Genomic DNA, 15,291 nt, shown 5'->3' with positions numbered 1-15,291 from the left:
CGCCCCAGTATCCAGCACTCGGCACTAGGCCCATAATCCGGCCCACAGGTTCCCAGTGGCACTGGGTTTTGCAATAGGGAGACCTTTGGGAAATTATTTTGCCTCCTTGTAGGAGTGCTTAGGTGTAAACTTGGGAGCAACTGTTCCCATATTTTGGGAGCTTTGCTTAAGGGAGCACTTATGGATAGTTTTGGGAGCTCAATTTCTGCTTTTTATGGGAATATATAGAAGAATGTTTGGGAGTGAATGTTTACACCTTTATGGAGCCGTTTTATTAAGGGAGTTTCAAACAGATGTTTTGGGAGTGCACTTTATCTCTTTATTGGAGCTTTTACAGGTAGGTCTGTGAGTTTATTATGCTCCTTCTGGGAATTTAACGAGGTTGAAGGGAGCTTTTGTGTGTGTATGTTTAGTAGATTGTGTCTAACGAGGTGCAAAAACTATGCCAAGGCAGTAAAATGTTTGCGAATTTATTGCAGTTACAGAATCAAATGTGCCAGCATGACGGTACAATCAAGTACTATTAGCACACTGAAAGAGAAATAATTCAATAAATTGGATAGAAAGAAGCAAACCAGTTTGACAGGAAATTCAAGCATCTGGCAAGCTCCAGAACAGTTGAAAATCCACAAGTGCAGCCAAGACTGAAATTGAGTGGCTAAAAACGTCATGAAATATTTACCAGTCCTTGCATGCATTAGAACAGGTCACAGTTGTTTTTGCATGTAAACGAGCATGCTACAAAGAATGATGCAAGGGAGGCCAGACAGCACCAATGACCTAGAGCATAGTGAAATTACTTTTGAATACCTATGCTATTTCTAATCGACATCTACATACAACTTATTCTCTCATGTAACATGTAGCTGCAAAGAAAAAGGAGCCAAGGTAGTACCACCCACTCTGAACCAATTTCCTTAGCACTTCGCAGTAGCTGAAATTCAAGCTTGCCAGCTAGAGAATATGACAAGTTCACAGCAAAATGGGAATGGTGTCATAACAGTAGTCAAACAGGTGATGTCTCAGGCTGTAGTTAATTCAACAAGGGGACTAGTCGTCGTTAGGGAAAGAAATTCCAAGCACACGATTCCAGCTCACACTTACAATGCATACAGATTTCACTATGTAGGTTGTTGTTGTGATGCCCTATCACCTAAATTAGCATCAAAGAGGTTCATTAAAGAGTGGCACATATGCTGTGGCACACACCCAGTGTACTTACACAAGTTTGTGTCAAAAAATTTCATTGAAGAGCTACATATACCCAGTGGCCCCAGATGCTCATAACCAATGTCCACAGTGACACATACCTATGGTAGCTCCAGGGGCATGTACTGAATTTCCAAATATAAGGAGTTTTTAAAAATTTCTGGTCTCAGAAGACGCCTCGCATTATATAACCGACTTAGAGGAGGAGGGAGGGAAAGAGATAAGTAGAAGGCAAAGAGGTTAACCAGAATAACGACCAGTTGGCTACCCTACACCGGGGAATGGGAAAGGGGGAACAAAGATAACAGGGAGAGAGAGAGGAGGGAAGGAAAGAAGGAAATTGCGATGAGTTCGCTGATGTGTGTGGTCTTACAGAAATTGCAATAATAGTCACAGATAGTCGCACAAGCCCGTCGTCCTTAAGAAGCACAAAAGCGCCTTCACCGCTTTATGGGCCGACGGACGATGGGGGCGGTGTTCCAGCTGCACCTGCACAGAAAGCGGCCGATTGTCCAGTTTGTGGAAAGCTTTGGCAAGTTCTCGTCAACCGACATAGACACAAACAACAAGATCACTCATAGAAATTGGTGTCAGCAACCTGCCAAACTCCCCTACTTTTACACACCTCGCTATCCCAACTAAACCCCCATGTTGAGCATTTAAACATACCTCACCCTACTCTATGCACCCACTCATTTTGCTGGATGTTCATGGAGTGGAGAAAAGTGAACTATATAAATGCTGCCAAGGAAAACAGTTGTTACCCTAAGAACTAAGTCCCCTTCTCAAAAATTTTTCTCCACCTGATATAACACTTGTTCGACCTCTGCTGATTACCTTCAGCTGAATATTGCATATCACACAAAGCATCAATTCAACTATAATTTTTAGTTTTATAATTAAACAAAATTTCTATAGAATGTGAAAGAAAATATAATGCAGGAACCTTTAACAGTATCCATAAGTGTGAAATTCTTACACAGGCAAAGAGGCCAGCGCTTAGGCACCAGGGCACACATAGAATAGAATAGAATAGAATAGCTTTATTTCCATCTACTTGATGGAGGAGGCTACAAGTAAAAGCTGCTCCAGTAGGCAGCTTGACGAGGCCCGCAGCCCCCTCTACAGAATATTCGGCAACAGCATACATGAAAGCACATATGCATCATACATACATATATACACATACACATATACATATGTATACATACATATATATACACATACACATATACATATGTATACATACATATATATACACATACTCATATATACTCTCATGAACCCACATACTCGCATTTACACATGCACACCCATATCCATACAGAGCCACTGGTGACTAAACAAAAATACTTAGGGTAGCTTGTGTGGTTCTCGTGGTGAATACAAATGAGACAAGAATACGCCGCTGAACATTATATACAGACATATATATACAAATACATGCATTCATATACCCGTATATGCATACACACTCGTATGCATACCTACACACACACACACATATACAGAAGCATATATACACACTTTATATACATACTAGCCGAGAGGATGTACACTCAACCAGTAATTTAAAAATCATGCATATACAAGTCTCTCAGTTGTTGGGCCGTTATTTGGGTGATATCAATGCCTAGATTATTATATTTGTTTAGAAGCATTGGCATTGTGTGTGACAGCTTCTCCCTTAGATAATTTGTTCTGGGTGTGACCACCCGCCAGATCTCTTTATGACGGGTAACATAAAATTTGTCATTAAGTTCAAGGTTAGAAAGTTCTCGTAGAAAGGAGCAGTTCAGTTTTACTTCCCGCCTAAATGCAGTTGTTAACTTGTACTGGTATAACTTTAACACAGAAATTATGTTGGCTTCCTGAAATAAGTTTATAGTATGGGAGTTGTAGGGGACATTAAAGAGTAGCCGAACAAACTTCTTTTGCAAGACAAGTAGTTTATGCAAATTAACAAAGGTAGTTGTACCCCATACCAATAAGCAATAATAGAGGTACGAATAAAAAAGCGAGTTATAAATGAGAAATTTAACTTTAAATGGCAATAGTGATTTACATTTCCACGTCATGCCAATGACCCTAGATAACTGGATTGCGATTGCGTCAATGTGTTCGTCCCAGAGCATATTACTCGAAAACGTTATGCCGAGAGTTCTCATACTAGTAACCATTTGTATCGTTTTTTCCCCGTACATAATGTTAATATTTGAATTCACTGGCTTATTTTTGGGCCTAAAGAGCACAGCTTTGGTTTTATTTGTATTTATTTCTAATTGGTTCATTATTGACCAGTCCCTCAGATTAAAGAGCATGAGGTTCGTTTCATACTCTATATCTGTACAGTTTGTTCCTGAAACAAATATACTGGCGTCATCAGCATACAGGACATATTTCGCGTTTAGGTAAATATTAGTTACATCATTGATATAGGCGTTAAAAAGAAGGGGCCCCAAGACACTTCCCTGCGGAACTCCTTTTGAAATAGGCTTCATACTTGAACAATGCATATCTATCTGAACAAATTGCTGTCTGCTTGCTAGGTAAGATTTAATTAGTGCTAAAGAGTGACCTCGAATGCCATAGCTATAAAGTTTTTCAATCAATGTTAAATGGTGAATATTATCAAATGCTTTGCTAAAATCCACATAGACGCCAAGCACAAGTCTTCTTTCTTCGAACTGGGATAAGATGAATTCCTTTTGTTCGAAAAGTGCATATTCGGTGGACTTAAGCTTTCTGAAGCCGAATTGGGCAGGTGATATTATATTGTTCTTCTCGAAAAAATTATTAAATTGGTGATGTAAGATTTTTTCCAGGCCCTTAGAAAAGATGGGCAATATGGATATAGGCCTATAATTTTGGATATCATTTCTGTCTCCCTTTCTAAATAAAACTCTCACTTTAGCGATTTGCATTCTTTTCGGAAAAGTTGCACTGGACAAACATAAATTAATAATATATGTAAGGTACGGTGTGACAATATCTAACACGTACTTTATCGGTCTAATTTGCATGCCTTCAAAATCACACGAGGAACTATTTCGCAGTGACGTGAAAGCAGAGAAAACTTCATGTTCAGAGACAGGCTCAAGAAATAATGAGAAGGGGTTAGCAACAGGCTTCAACTTAAGCAATGTCCCAGATGAACTGTTTTGATTGCTGCTAACAAAGTGATCATTAAACATAGTGGCGAGAGGGATGCCAGATATCTCATTGCCATTTATGTTCAGTTTTTCTATACGAGAATGCGATTTATTACGATTAAGGACAGTATTTAACCTTTTCCATAAGAAGTCAGGTTTTGGTGCAGAGCACTCAAATTCAGACTGAATGTCCCGCACTCTACTTAGTTTTATTTCTTTATTCAGTTTATTTCGATAAGTTTTGAATTGTTTCAGTGTATCTGAGTCCTTATTTTGAATAAATTTATGATACAATTTGTTTTTGCGATGTATTTTTGCGAGCAGTTCAGGCGTTATCCACGGTTTACGAATTTTTTTGCCTAAGGTAATTCTTTTTTCGGGAAAGTGGTACTTGTATATACCAGAAATTATATGTATGAACTTCGTATATGCCTCTTCAGCGTTCGCGATTTGACCGATAACTTCCAGGTCACAGGTTAACATCTGAGTTCTAAAAGCCTCAAGGTTGGTTGCTGTGATTGGCTGATAAGTGAAGCATCTCACATCCCTCTTGTCTCGAAAACTATGTTTAGGTATCATAATAAATATTGGAAGGTGGTCGCTTATGTCGTATGACAGCACACCGGCGGTTATGCTGTCGTTTTTCATATTTGTTATGAATAAGTCGAGTAGAGTTTCACTGCTGTCTGTAATTCGGGTTGGCGAAGCAATCAGATTTTCAAAACCATTTGACGTTATTATAGTGATCATTTCTTTCTGGTACGTAGAATTTACAGACAGATCTATGTTAAAATCACCACCAGATATCAAGAACAAGTTATTCTCGGAAACGAAACGCAGAACCTGCTCATAGAAACAGAAAAAGCTAGGAAGGCTGCCATTTGGGGGCCTATAACAAACAGAGAACACGTATTTGCCAGCACGTGCCGTAAGTATTTCGAAGTCGTCACATACACTACAAAATGATGGAAGCAGTTCGCAATTCATTGCATCTTTCAATAGCAACATAACACCGCCCCCTCGACGATTTGGACGATTTAAAAAATGACAGTGATAAGGAGCAAAGCTAAGTTCGTCGCGGTCATTTTTGAACCACGTCTCCGTGACCATGATGGCGTCGAACAAAAAGGAAAAACTGGAGATGAAATCCACGATATCTGTAAGTTTAGTGCAGAGCGAGCGCGCATTCAAGTGCAGGCATTTCAAGGAATTTTTATGTTCGGTTATACCAGCTGCATCTAATTCTTGCGGAAGAAAATATCTGTGTTGTGTCATACTGGACATTTAACAAAGCAATGTGCAATCATGAAAGTACAAACTAAGCGGGAAGGTCATGTGCATTTCGTATCACAAGTGCTCGGTCGCCATCTGCCCGCCTCAGAAATACCTTGCCATTTCGGTGCCACGCGTAACGGTACCCATTCTTTCACCATTCCAAGTAAGTGCCTGTTGTGACTGGTCAAGTTTTCTAGTACGAAGACACTGGAGTTACTTTCCTTCTTTCACCATTCCAAGTAAGTGCCTGTTGTGACTGGTCAAGTTTTCTAGTACGAAGACACTGGAGTTACTTTCCTTTAATTTATGTCTGTTCACAAACCACTGATCTCGTGCCATTTGCCTTGTGAACCTAACGATCACACCGGGGATCTTGCCAGGCCTTGCTGGAAGGCGATGTATGGCACTAACGTCTAGTTCCGTGAGTTCGGGAACATCCATGATGTTAGCAACACTGTTCACTTTGTTTAGAAGATTTTCTTGCTCAGAGACAGGAATTCCATGAAATTCTAAATTTTGCCTTCGATTCCTGCATTCCAGTTCATGTAGCTCCAGTTGTACTTGAACAGTCTCACCAGCTGTTTCTTTGGATTTTTGTTCTAGCATGTCAACTCTTTTCCGAAGTTCCTTTGTTTCCCGCTCTTGTGTGGCCACCCGTTCAAGAACTTCGTCGTATTTCTCTGACATCATTTGAACTGATTCTTCAATTTTGGATACTGTTTCTTTAAGGGGCATAAGTACGTCAAGCTTTCGCTTAATGCTGAGCAACAGGGATCTAATGCCCGTAATCTCATCGTCGCTGGTTGCAACTTTTTGGCCTTCTTTCGCGTTCTTCGAGGCTTTACAGGTGAGACACGACCACTTCTGTCTAGCAGACGCTGATTTGCTCTTGTACTGCTTCTCTGTGAGGCCAGAGCAATCTCCCATGTGAAATCGGTGCTCGCAGTCTGCGCATACTATCACTGCCTCAGTAGGTTCGAACTCGGCCCCGCAGGAAAAGCAACAAATTTCTTTCGTTGTCATTGCTACGTATGCAACTTAATACATTTCTATAAAAATACAACAAGAAGGAAGGGCATAGAGGCAGACATGTAATACATAAGCACTGGTAGCAGTCTAATGGCAGCGGCAGCAGCAGCAATAGTATATACTCAGAAGACAGCCGTACAGAAAAGTACCAACCTGCAAAAAGCAGAGCACAGGCTTAGATTCGGTGTTTCCCTGCCGCTGCTGCTGCCGCCGAATGCCGCTACGCCAGGACGAGCCGCCTTTATACTTGAGATGCTGGTGAGGAGCGCCACAGATGCGTGCAGGCAGTCCAAACTTTAGCTTCTTGTGCGCAGGCCAGGGCGGTGCGGAAGCTCTTCTGCATGCGCTTCGATGTGACGATATGCCACGGTCGATGTTCCCGACTGCAAAAAGCAGAGCACAGGCTTAGATTCGGTGTTTCCTTGCCGCTGCTGCTGCCGCCGAATTACAAGCATTTTTTACATTACAAACATTTTTTTCTGCAAAAAGCCCTAACACCCCGACAGCAGGTGGTGTTGCATGGAGCCTTGCGTGGATTTCAAAAAGTAGATATTTTGTATTTTCTTCTTGCGCAAGATCAGGGCAGGCAGGCTGATGATGCTGTGCAAGCAGTGGTGGCCTGCAAAAGGGAAGGAATCCACACAAAAAGCCATGGTACTGTTGAGATGGCAGTGCATGATAGGGAGAATTCTGAAAAAGCAAACGTAAATAGATTATTTACCATTGTATTGCAAATTGACACCACATGACTATTTAAACATAGCATTGTGAATTATTTGACAGAGCTCGGCCATTCATTGCTACCACGCCAAGTGTATCTTGGCCACCTCAGATTTTAGGAAAAATGACAGCCCATTGTACAGTTGCAGACGGGATGAAGTCGAGTGTATGACGGAAGCCCGTGTAGTTGGGATGATGCATACTTAAAAGGAAGAAGCCTTGTGAACAAGGCTCCCGTGGGGGAGGCGAAAGGTAAATAACTGTTTTAAACCATTTTGGTCAGTGTCTGGACCTCTTCCTTTTTAAGTTGGAGACTGCACATACAGAATGCCTCGTGAAAATTTCACATCGTGTGAGCATTGTTATCTTGTAGACTAAGGGTGAAACATCACGACACTGAAAAAGCTATAAACAAGTGTTTCTGTGAATGACAAGGCTTTCCAGAATGTCTCATTAATTGAGATCGACCTATAATGTTTTTTTATCTGCAAAGAGTGTCTTCTTATTCTGACTTGATTCAATATAATAGATTTTGGAGAAATTTCTGAAAAGTATTTTCATCCAGCTAGATCGGTTTACATACAGGTGCCAATAACCAATTTAGGAACCCCTATTTCATAGCGAAGAAAGAGCTTATCATTAAAAGAACTTATAGCTGCAGTCATTAAAGTTTCTGAAATTTTGAATCAACTCTTTATATCTGCAGAAGCTTTTTAATTAAGTATTAGGATGCCTAGCAGCACTGATAATGAAAAGAAATCATGAAAACACATTACAAAAACTAATAAAATCAATGTGTTCTTGATAATATATTGTGTTTAGTATACACAGATTATAGAAAAGCACCAACCGTAATACCAGCACCAGCTTACATGAATTCAAGGAACTTTCAGATGTGCAAAATGTTTTAGGAGCTTTTAAGCAATAGGTATGACACTACTATTATGATTAATTTGTTGCCTGTAAAAGTGGTAAATCAGGTGAACTACTAGTTGTCCTTCCGGTGAAGGATATTGCAGAAAATGTGAGGACAAACACATTATAGGCGCTATTTGGAAGCTATGAATGTTAAGAAAGATAATATGCAATGTTACCATGCTGAAAGACCGTCAGATAAAAGATGATACAAAGAAAAAGTGATAAATAGACTACACAGATGCAAGCATTCTGCTTCTTTATTGTTGCAAAACTCGCCAGTTACAGAAGTGCTTCATCCCCTGAAAACATATTTGTAGCAATATCTTCACTGTAGAGGTCTATTGAGGCTGCATCAAATTTGCATGCTACAAGTGGTTTGGGCTGTTCAGAGACAGACATGTAGCTCGTAAATGCAAGAGCATGGCGAAATACTGCTAGTGCTCCAGAAAAATGCTTATACAAGGGAAATGACAAAAACAAGAATTTGGATGAAAAGACCAAACTGGCCCAATGTCTAATTTTAGCAATGTAAGGTTTTATGAAACATAATTACAGTTCTAAGACAAACCCAAATACAAACATAATATGCAGAGAATGGGTGCTGGATATCAAGTGACCTCACTAAACAATGATCATATACATAAAAACCACATATTTGCAGGAAATTTCACAATACACAACATATAAACTATGTGATTCATGATGCACCCATGTCATACATCATATTCTTCAAGTAACCAACTCCTTCATTCAAGACCCCTGTAGAAGGTTTGTTAATGCAGTTATTGGTTTCTTGGATGGAAAAGGTCTAGTATGCAAACCTGCACTTCTCTGCCTTATATTTGCAAAGTGCATGTGTACAGTCAAATTTTGGCAGTTTGGCATCTTTTGCAATGTTTTGTGAGATATACAGATGCTGTTACCATCTACATCTGTGCACAATGCTCCTGCAGCCTGCCATTATCACAAATCCTAGTCTATCCTACGTAACACTTGCTGCTGATGGCATTCATCATTAGCCTGGTTACGCCCACTGCAGGGCAAAGGCCTCTCCCATACTTCTCCAACTACCCCGGTCATGTACTAATTGTGGCCATGTTGTCCCTGCAAACTTCTTAATCTCATCCGCCCACCTAATTTTCTGCCGCCCTCTGCTACGTTTCCCTTCCCTTGGAATCCATTCCGTAGCTCTTAATGACCATCGGTTATCTTCCCTCCTCATTACGAGTCCTGCCCATGCCCATTTCTTTTCCTTGATTTCAACTAAGATATCACTAACTCGCGTTTGTTCCCTCACCCAATCTGCTCTTTTCTTATCCCTTAACGTTACACCTATCATTCTTCTTGCCATAGATCGTTGCGATTCTGCGAACGAAGCCGTCAAAGATTTGCATGGTCCCGCTTCCGAAGTCTGGTCGTCAGGCGCCGACCGGGGGTTCTGGCAGCGCGACAGGACATTGGGGTCGACGAAACGAAGAAATCGTCTATTATATCGCCCTAAATAAGTTGGCTTGCACTCGGGAAATGTATACATTGGGAGAAATAAAAAAAGAAAAAGAACCACTTGGACAATATATCTCTCCTTTCTCGTTTCCTTCTCACAGATGTGTAAAATAAAAGAATGTATAAAATAAGAAATACAACTTCGTTTACGCTAAAGGGTGTCCTCTTTCTCCTAAACTCCCTCTTAATAAGGATGTAGAATTGAGGTTCCTCCTCCTTCTTTCATCCCCATTTTGCGAGGGAGCGAAATGGAGGACGCTGAACATTTCTACTCCACTGTAAGGGAGCACGGTTTTCAGGCATGTAGTCTCAAGCGAGGTCGCATCACTTAAAATGCCCCTTTCGGCTCATTTCCGTTTGCAGTGTATGAGCATCCCGAACAGCTTGATAATCATATGCTGAAGCCAGAGTTTGCGTCGTGAACTTCACTGTGTACCTTCTTCCATACTTCATATGTACTCAGAAATATTTATGCCGCTTATCCATCCCGTCTAGAACTTGTTATTGTAACATTCACAACAACTGAAGCATCAGCCAGAATTGCTACACATACATAGGAACAGCAGAAAACATTTGCAATTGACAGCTGAACCTTTACACTGCATAATAGTTCATTATACAAGCTATGCTTGTAACTCGGGGCCTGCATTATTCAATCGTAAGCTATCAAAATCTAGAAGCAGTGCTCATGCTTTTTTCTTCGTTTGTTTAGTGATGTGGTATCCCGAAATGATACCTAAATCATAAGATAACACTCTGCAACATTCTCCTAAAAGGGTTCACGTTCGTTTGTTCAATCCCTGTTTCCACAACATAATTTCTTGCTGAGCTAGTTGGTGCAAATTATTGAACAGGAAACTTGCGAAACAAAGACGCGTACGCAAGAGAAGTGGTCAGAAAGATCACAGAACCTACAGCTCTTTCCTTGTAAGTTCAGCGCTCGTCCTGTCCACGTGTTCTGTGTACGCGTCTGTCTCGCTGGTTATATGCCACTAAAGTACCACAGTCGCTGCGCAGAACTTACATGGTACAACCAAACAAAGTATGCCATCGTGCAAGCACACTGCACATGGATTTGAGCACAACCTGAGACCGCTGCAAGCCAGCGGCGAAACGCAATCCTCACCTAACATGCAGCCGACGCACGGGCTACATAAAAACCGCATGCTGTTACGTGTCGACGAGTATTTATAGGACGTACACTTAATGATGACATGCGCGTATCTTACGAGCACCTTCGCAACCGTTGCCCACTGAAGCAAACGCACGCACGACCTACGCAGTCCTGAGCAGAGAACGCGAGCTTATGTAACAAGCGAAACGGTACGCCCGGCGTCCTCCTTAAGCGACTGCTTCAGCTATGATCTACTGATGTTTTGCACTGCCCTCGGAAAGCATGCCACAATCAGGTAAACACTGTTGCAACAGCTCACAACCAATGAACACGCGGTGAACATACTCTGTGCTATAACGGCCGCTACGGCTGTTCGGGTTTGTTGGCTTTAGCACGATGGCGGCGACCGGCTTCATTTTTGGAGAGCGACCTACAATCCAAAAGTATAAGTATACAGATATAACCTCCTTTACTATGGGAACCCGCCGTGGTTGCTTAGTGGCTACGGTGCGGTGAGGCTAAGCGTGAGGTCGCGGGATCTAATCCCAACTAGGGCGGCTGCATTTTGATGGGGCCGAAATGTGAATACACCCGTGTACTTATATTTAGGAGCACCTTAAGGAACCCCAGGTGGTCCGAATTATTCCAGAGTCCCACACTAGGGCGTGCCTTATAATCAGATGGTAGCTCTCACACGTAAAACCCTAGATCTTTTTTTTCCTGGACTTTGAAGAATTGTTCACGTTGACAATCCGGTTTGACCATTGAAGCCTTGACGCGCCATGACAGTAAACGCAAGAAAATGCCATCTTCGTTGTTCTGTGGAAATTATTGTGGCATTCGAGCCTCAAGTAAACGTTGTGAACTTGCTGACACGTCCGGCGGGAGTAGAACGCCGCATAAGGCAACCATCACGTAAACCTGTGACAGATAAAGGCAAGGCAGATCAGCCATGTTCTCAGGGTTTCCCACGTGTCCATTGCTGCATAACGCTTCCCCTTCATTTTCCGATTATCTTGGTGGGTGCTCGACAATGTTGTAGGACAATGGTAGATGTTTGACAAAGCTGGCACGGTGAACGCCGCTGTTGCAGGCGTCTCATGCCCCTCGATGTTCAATGAGATGAGGCCGACAGGGAACCGCTTGTGTTAGCGCTCTTTAAAGTGCCTAGCTTTACCTTTACTACTGAGACCCGAGTGCACACACATGCTCACCAGGGAACACTAGTGTGCTTAGTGCGCGTGCGCTGTGGCCAGCAGCGGAAACAGGAAGGCTGCCCTTGCTCCGCCACCGAGGCGACTGAGCGGATAGTGTTGTCATGGTGAACGTGGTCGTCCTTGCAGCTGTCACGACCACGAGCACGTACCTAGTAGCCCGAGCTACTAGAGAACTTGCACCACTGGGTCGGCATACAAGGCAAGGCAAGGCAAGGCAAGGCAAGGCAAGGCAAGGCAAGACAGACAGACAGACAGACAGACAGACAGACAGACAGACAGACAGACAGACAGACAGACAGACAGACGGACGGACGGACGGGCGGACGGACGGACGGACGGACGGACGGGCGGACGGACGGACGGACGGACGGACGGACGGACGGACAGACAGACAGATAGATAGATAGATAGATTCAAATGGCTTAAGTAGGCAAACATTGCTATAGTCACAACAAAATAAAGATGTGCTCTTGGCAGCGCGCTGCCAAGAGCACAAGAAACTGCTGACGACGGTGGAGTCAGTTACCCATAAGAATGAAAGTGTGCCCAAAGTGGGGTCCCCACAGTCTGACATGCACTGTCATCCACGGTAGGGTGCCTGAATGCTCTCCTCCTCGGCCCCGTTCGTGGGAGCGGGAGAGTGCGGAGGACCAAACGGCGCCAAGCAGTGTCAGTCTTGCCCAGTGGGTCTCTCATCACCGCAGCACCTCGCTCGCGATGATGCCAGCCGAGCAGACGGGCACTGAATTCTACGGTCGGACTAGTGTGTATATTTTGGCGGCGAGGACAAAGAAATGGGCGAAAATCACGAACCTTTCACCAAGGACTGACGGACTACCAGGTTTTCTTGGGCTGCAATGCAAAACAGGCGAAAGACACAGAAACACAATTCATGGGCGCTAACAAGTGGGCATTTATTGGAAACTGTCCGACATGTACAGACACAGCTTGAAGGACTTGCTTGCCTTCTACTGCTTCTCGCTGTAATTGCAACTTTTCGTTGTGATTTATCACTGCTACCGCATGCGCGTCTTCTTTTATAGATACGAAATACGTGGGTGTGAAAACATCCTACGCATGTACGCCTCGTGCCGCGGTCAACGGAGGGTTGTTCTTGGGCGTTCTAAGCGTCAGCCTGCCCACTGTTGCCCAACATGAACAAATCAATTATTCGCTCATTGAGTAGCCTATACGGCGAGGGCAATGTGCGCGTTTGCATCTCCTCCAAGTGCTTCAACGTCGACAACAACAGGGCTCACGAGAGATCATTCAATTCAAACATACATCGCTGTTAATTGTCTTAGAGCGAACATTCGTGACATTTACCCAGATTTGCGACCACCACAGGGCCCTCTAGCCGTCTCAAGGACTTGGAGCTACATTCCGGAGATTATCATGCAACCATAGAGCCCATCGTTCTTCAGGACATACGCTAGCAGCAAAGAGTTCACTTCCATCGAGGCGTCTCCCACAGCACAAGCTCGCCTGAGCATTACGGAGATTACGAAGAGGACCGCGTGTAGACCTACGCAATGGGCCAGGCGGCGCTGCTGTTATTGAATATAAATCGTATGGAACGGCCAGTAAGTATCGGCTTTACGCACTAGCTTCGCAGGTGCACCAGCAGGGCATCAGCTTCGCAGGTGCCCTTTTATTTCGGACGCGACAGTCACAGTAAAGATTATGTGTGTCCTATATGACGTCAGCGACGAAAGAGCTTGTTGCCATGCATATGGCTGTAAATTATGTCCTACTATAGCAACCTCCCAAGTGCATCATGCCTTGCGAATCTCGCAGTAGGCAATTTGTCCTACACCACCGGGCTGACGAGCAGTTCTTGTGAGGTGAGACCATCACGTAATGCAAGCAAGGCGTGCCTTTCAGTGGCGACCAGGGGCGGCTTGCACGAACGTTTAATAATGAAAATAATAACGAATTTCAGAACGCGTTCTTGTGTGGACGAGGCGTTGTCTATGCAACATTTAAGAGTGTGTTCTTAAATTCGTTATTATTTTCGTTATTAAACGTTTGTGCAAGCCCCTGGTCGCGTCCTCATTGCTGGCAATGACTTCACCGACGAAGATGCACGGGTCACCGATGAAGGTTGTCCACCTATCCAAAACCGCCCTTCGGAGAAAATTTCGCTGCTTTGCTAGAACCGTGCCACACGCTTCGTTAGGGTATGCTTACGCTAACGGCTACGCGTGCGCGTAAGACAGGTTTGAGAGACCGTGTGCACCGCAAGAACATATGTGAACGGGAGCATTGGCGCAACATTTGTTTCGCCCTTCCCAGCGCGGAGTATAATCGTGGTTAAATCGGCGTTTACTTACTTACAGGGTAGGAGGGCACAGACCACAACACTCTGTGGCCAGCAATGACTATACTGCAGCGGTTCGCGTAAGATGTAATGCACGGTCTCGTATCTCCAGACGCGAACCGACGGGTCTTTGGCTGTAGGCACCGTAAACCCTTTAAAAACCGTAGGTGACAAATGTCAGCTCCTTATTCTCCCGAAATGTGTGTTTCAGCTTAGTTTTCGAGAAATGGAGTATTTTTCTTAAGCCTTGCAGATGTTCCCTCACGATTCGTTGTATGTTTTTTTCCACTAAATAAGCATGTACTTTAGCATTATAGCGGCGTTATTTTGTTTTCATTTAGGCATGCCATAATCTCAATGTCGATAATATTCAATTTTACATCTTGGCAACATCTATTCGAGAAATAGATCAAGCAACCATTCATTATATCCAGACTTGGTAGTATCGTCTTGTTAGATTATCAGTTACTATGTTTTGTCGCGTTGTTCTTACTTTATTCAAAGAACAATAAACAGAGGATGTCTTATGACGTAGGAGTTTCACATGAAGTCTCTGGGCGCATTCATACAAAAGAAATGGACGGTGGAAACGGCTAAAGGACGCTGCAAACGTAGTATTTTCGGTTATCGCTTAAAAAACAATTGATTTTGTACGAGCCCTTCCAGAGCTTGCTGCTATCTTGCTGAATAGTTCAACAGAGGGCACTACACGTAACGCGGCCATCTGTACTATCGCTCCGGATGTGCCGGTCACCGATTCTGTTCTCTACAAAATCACGCAACGAAATTGCAAGAAATATGCCCACTTCAATAAATATGCCCCTTCCAGCGCAC

This window comes from Dermacentor albipictus, chromosome 1, assembly GCF_038994185.2.
Source record: "Dermacentor albipictus isolate Rhodes 1998 colony chromosome 1, USDA_Dalb.pri_finalv2, whole genome shotgun sequence".
Classification (NCBI taxonomy): Eukaryota; Metazoa; Arthropoda; class Arachnida; order Ixodida; family Ixodidae; genus Dermacentor; species Dermacentor albipictus.
Note: the sequence above shows the minus strand (reverse complement) of the source record.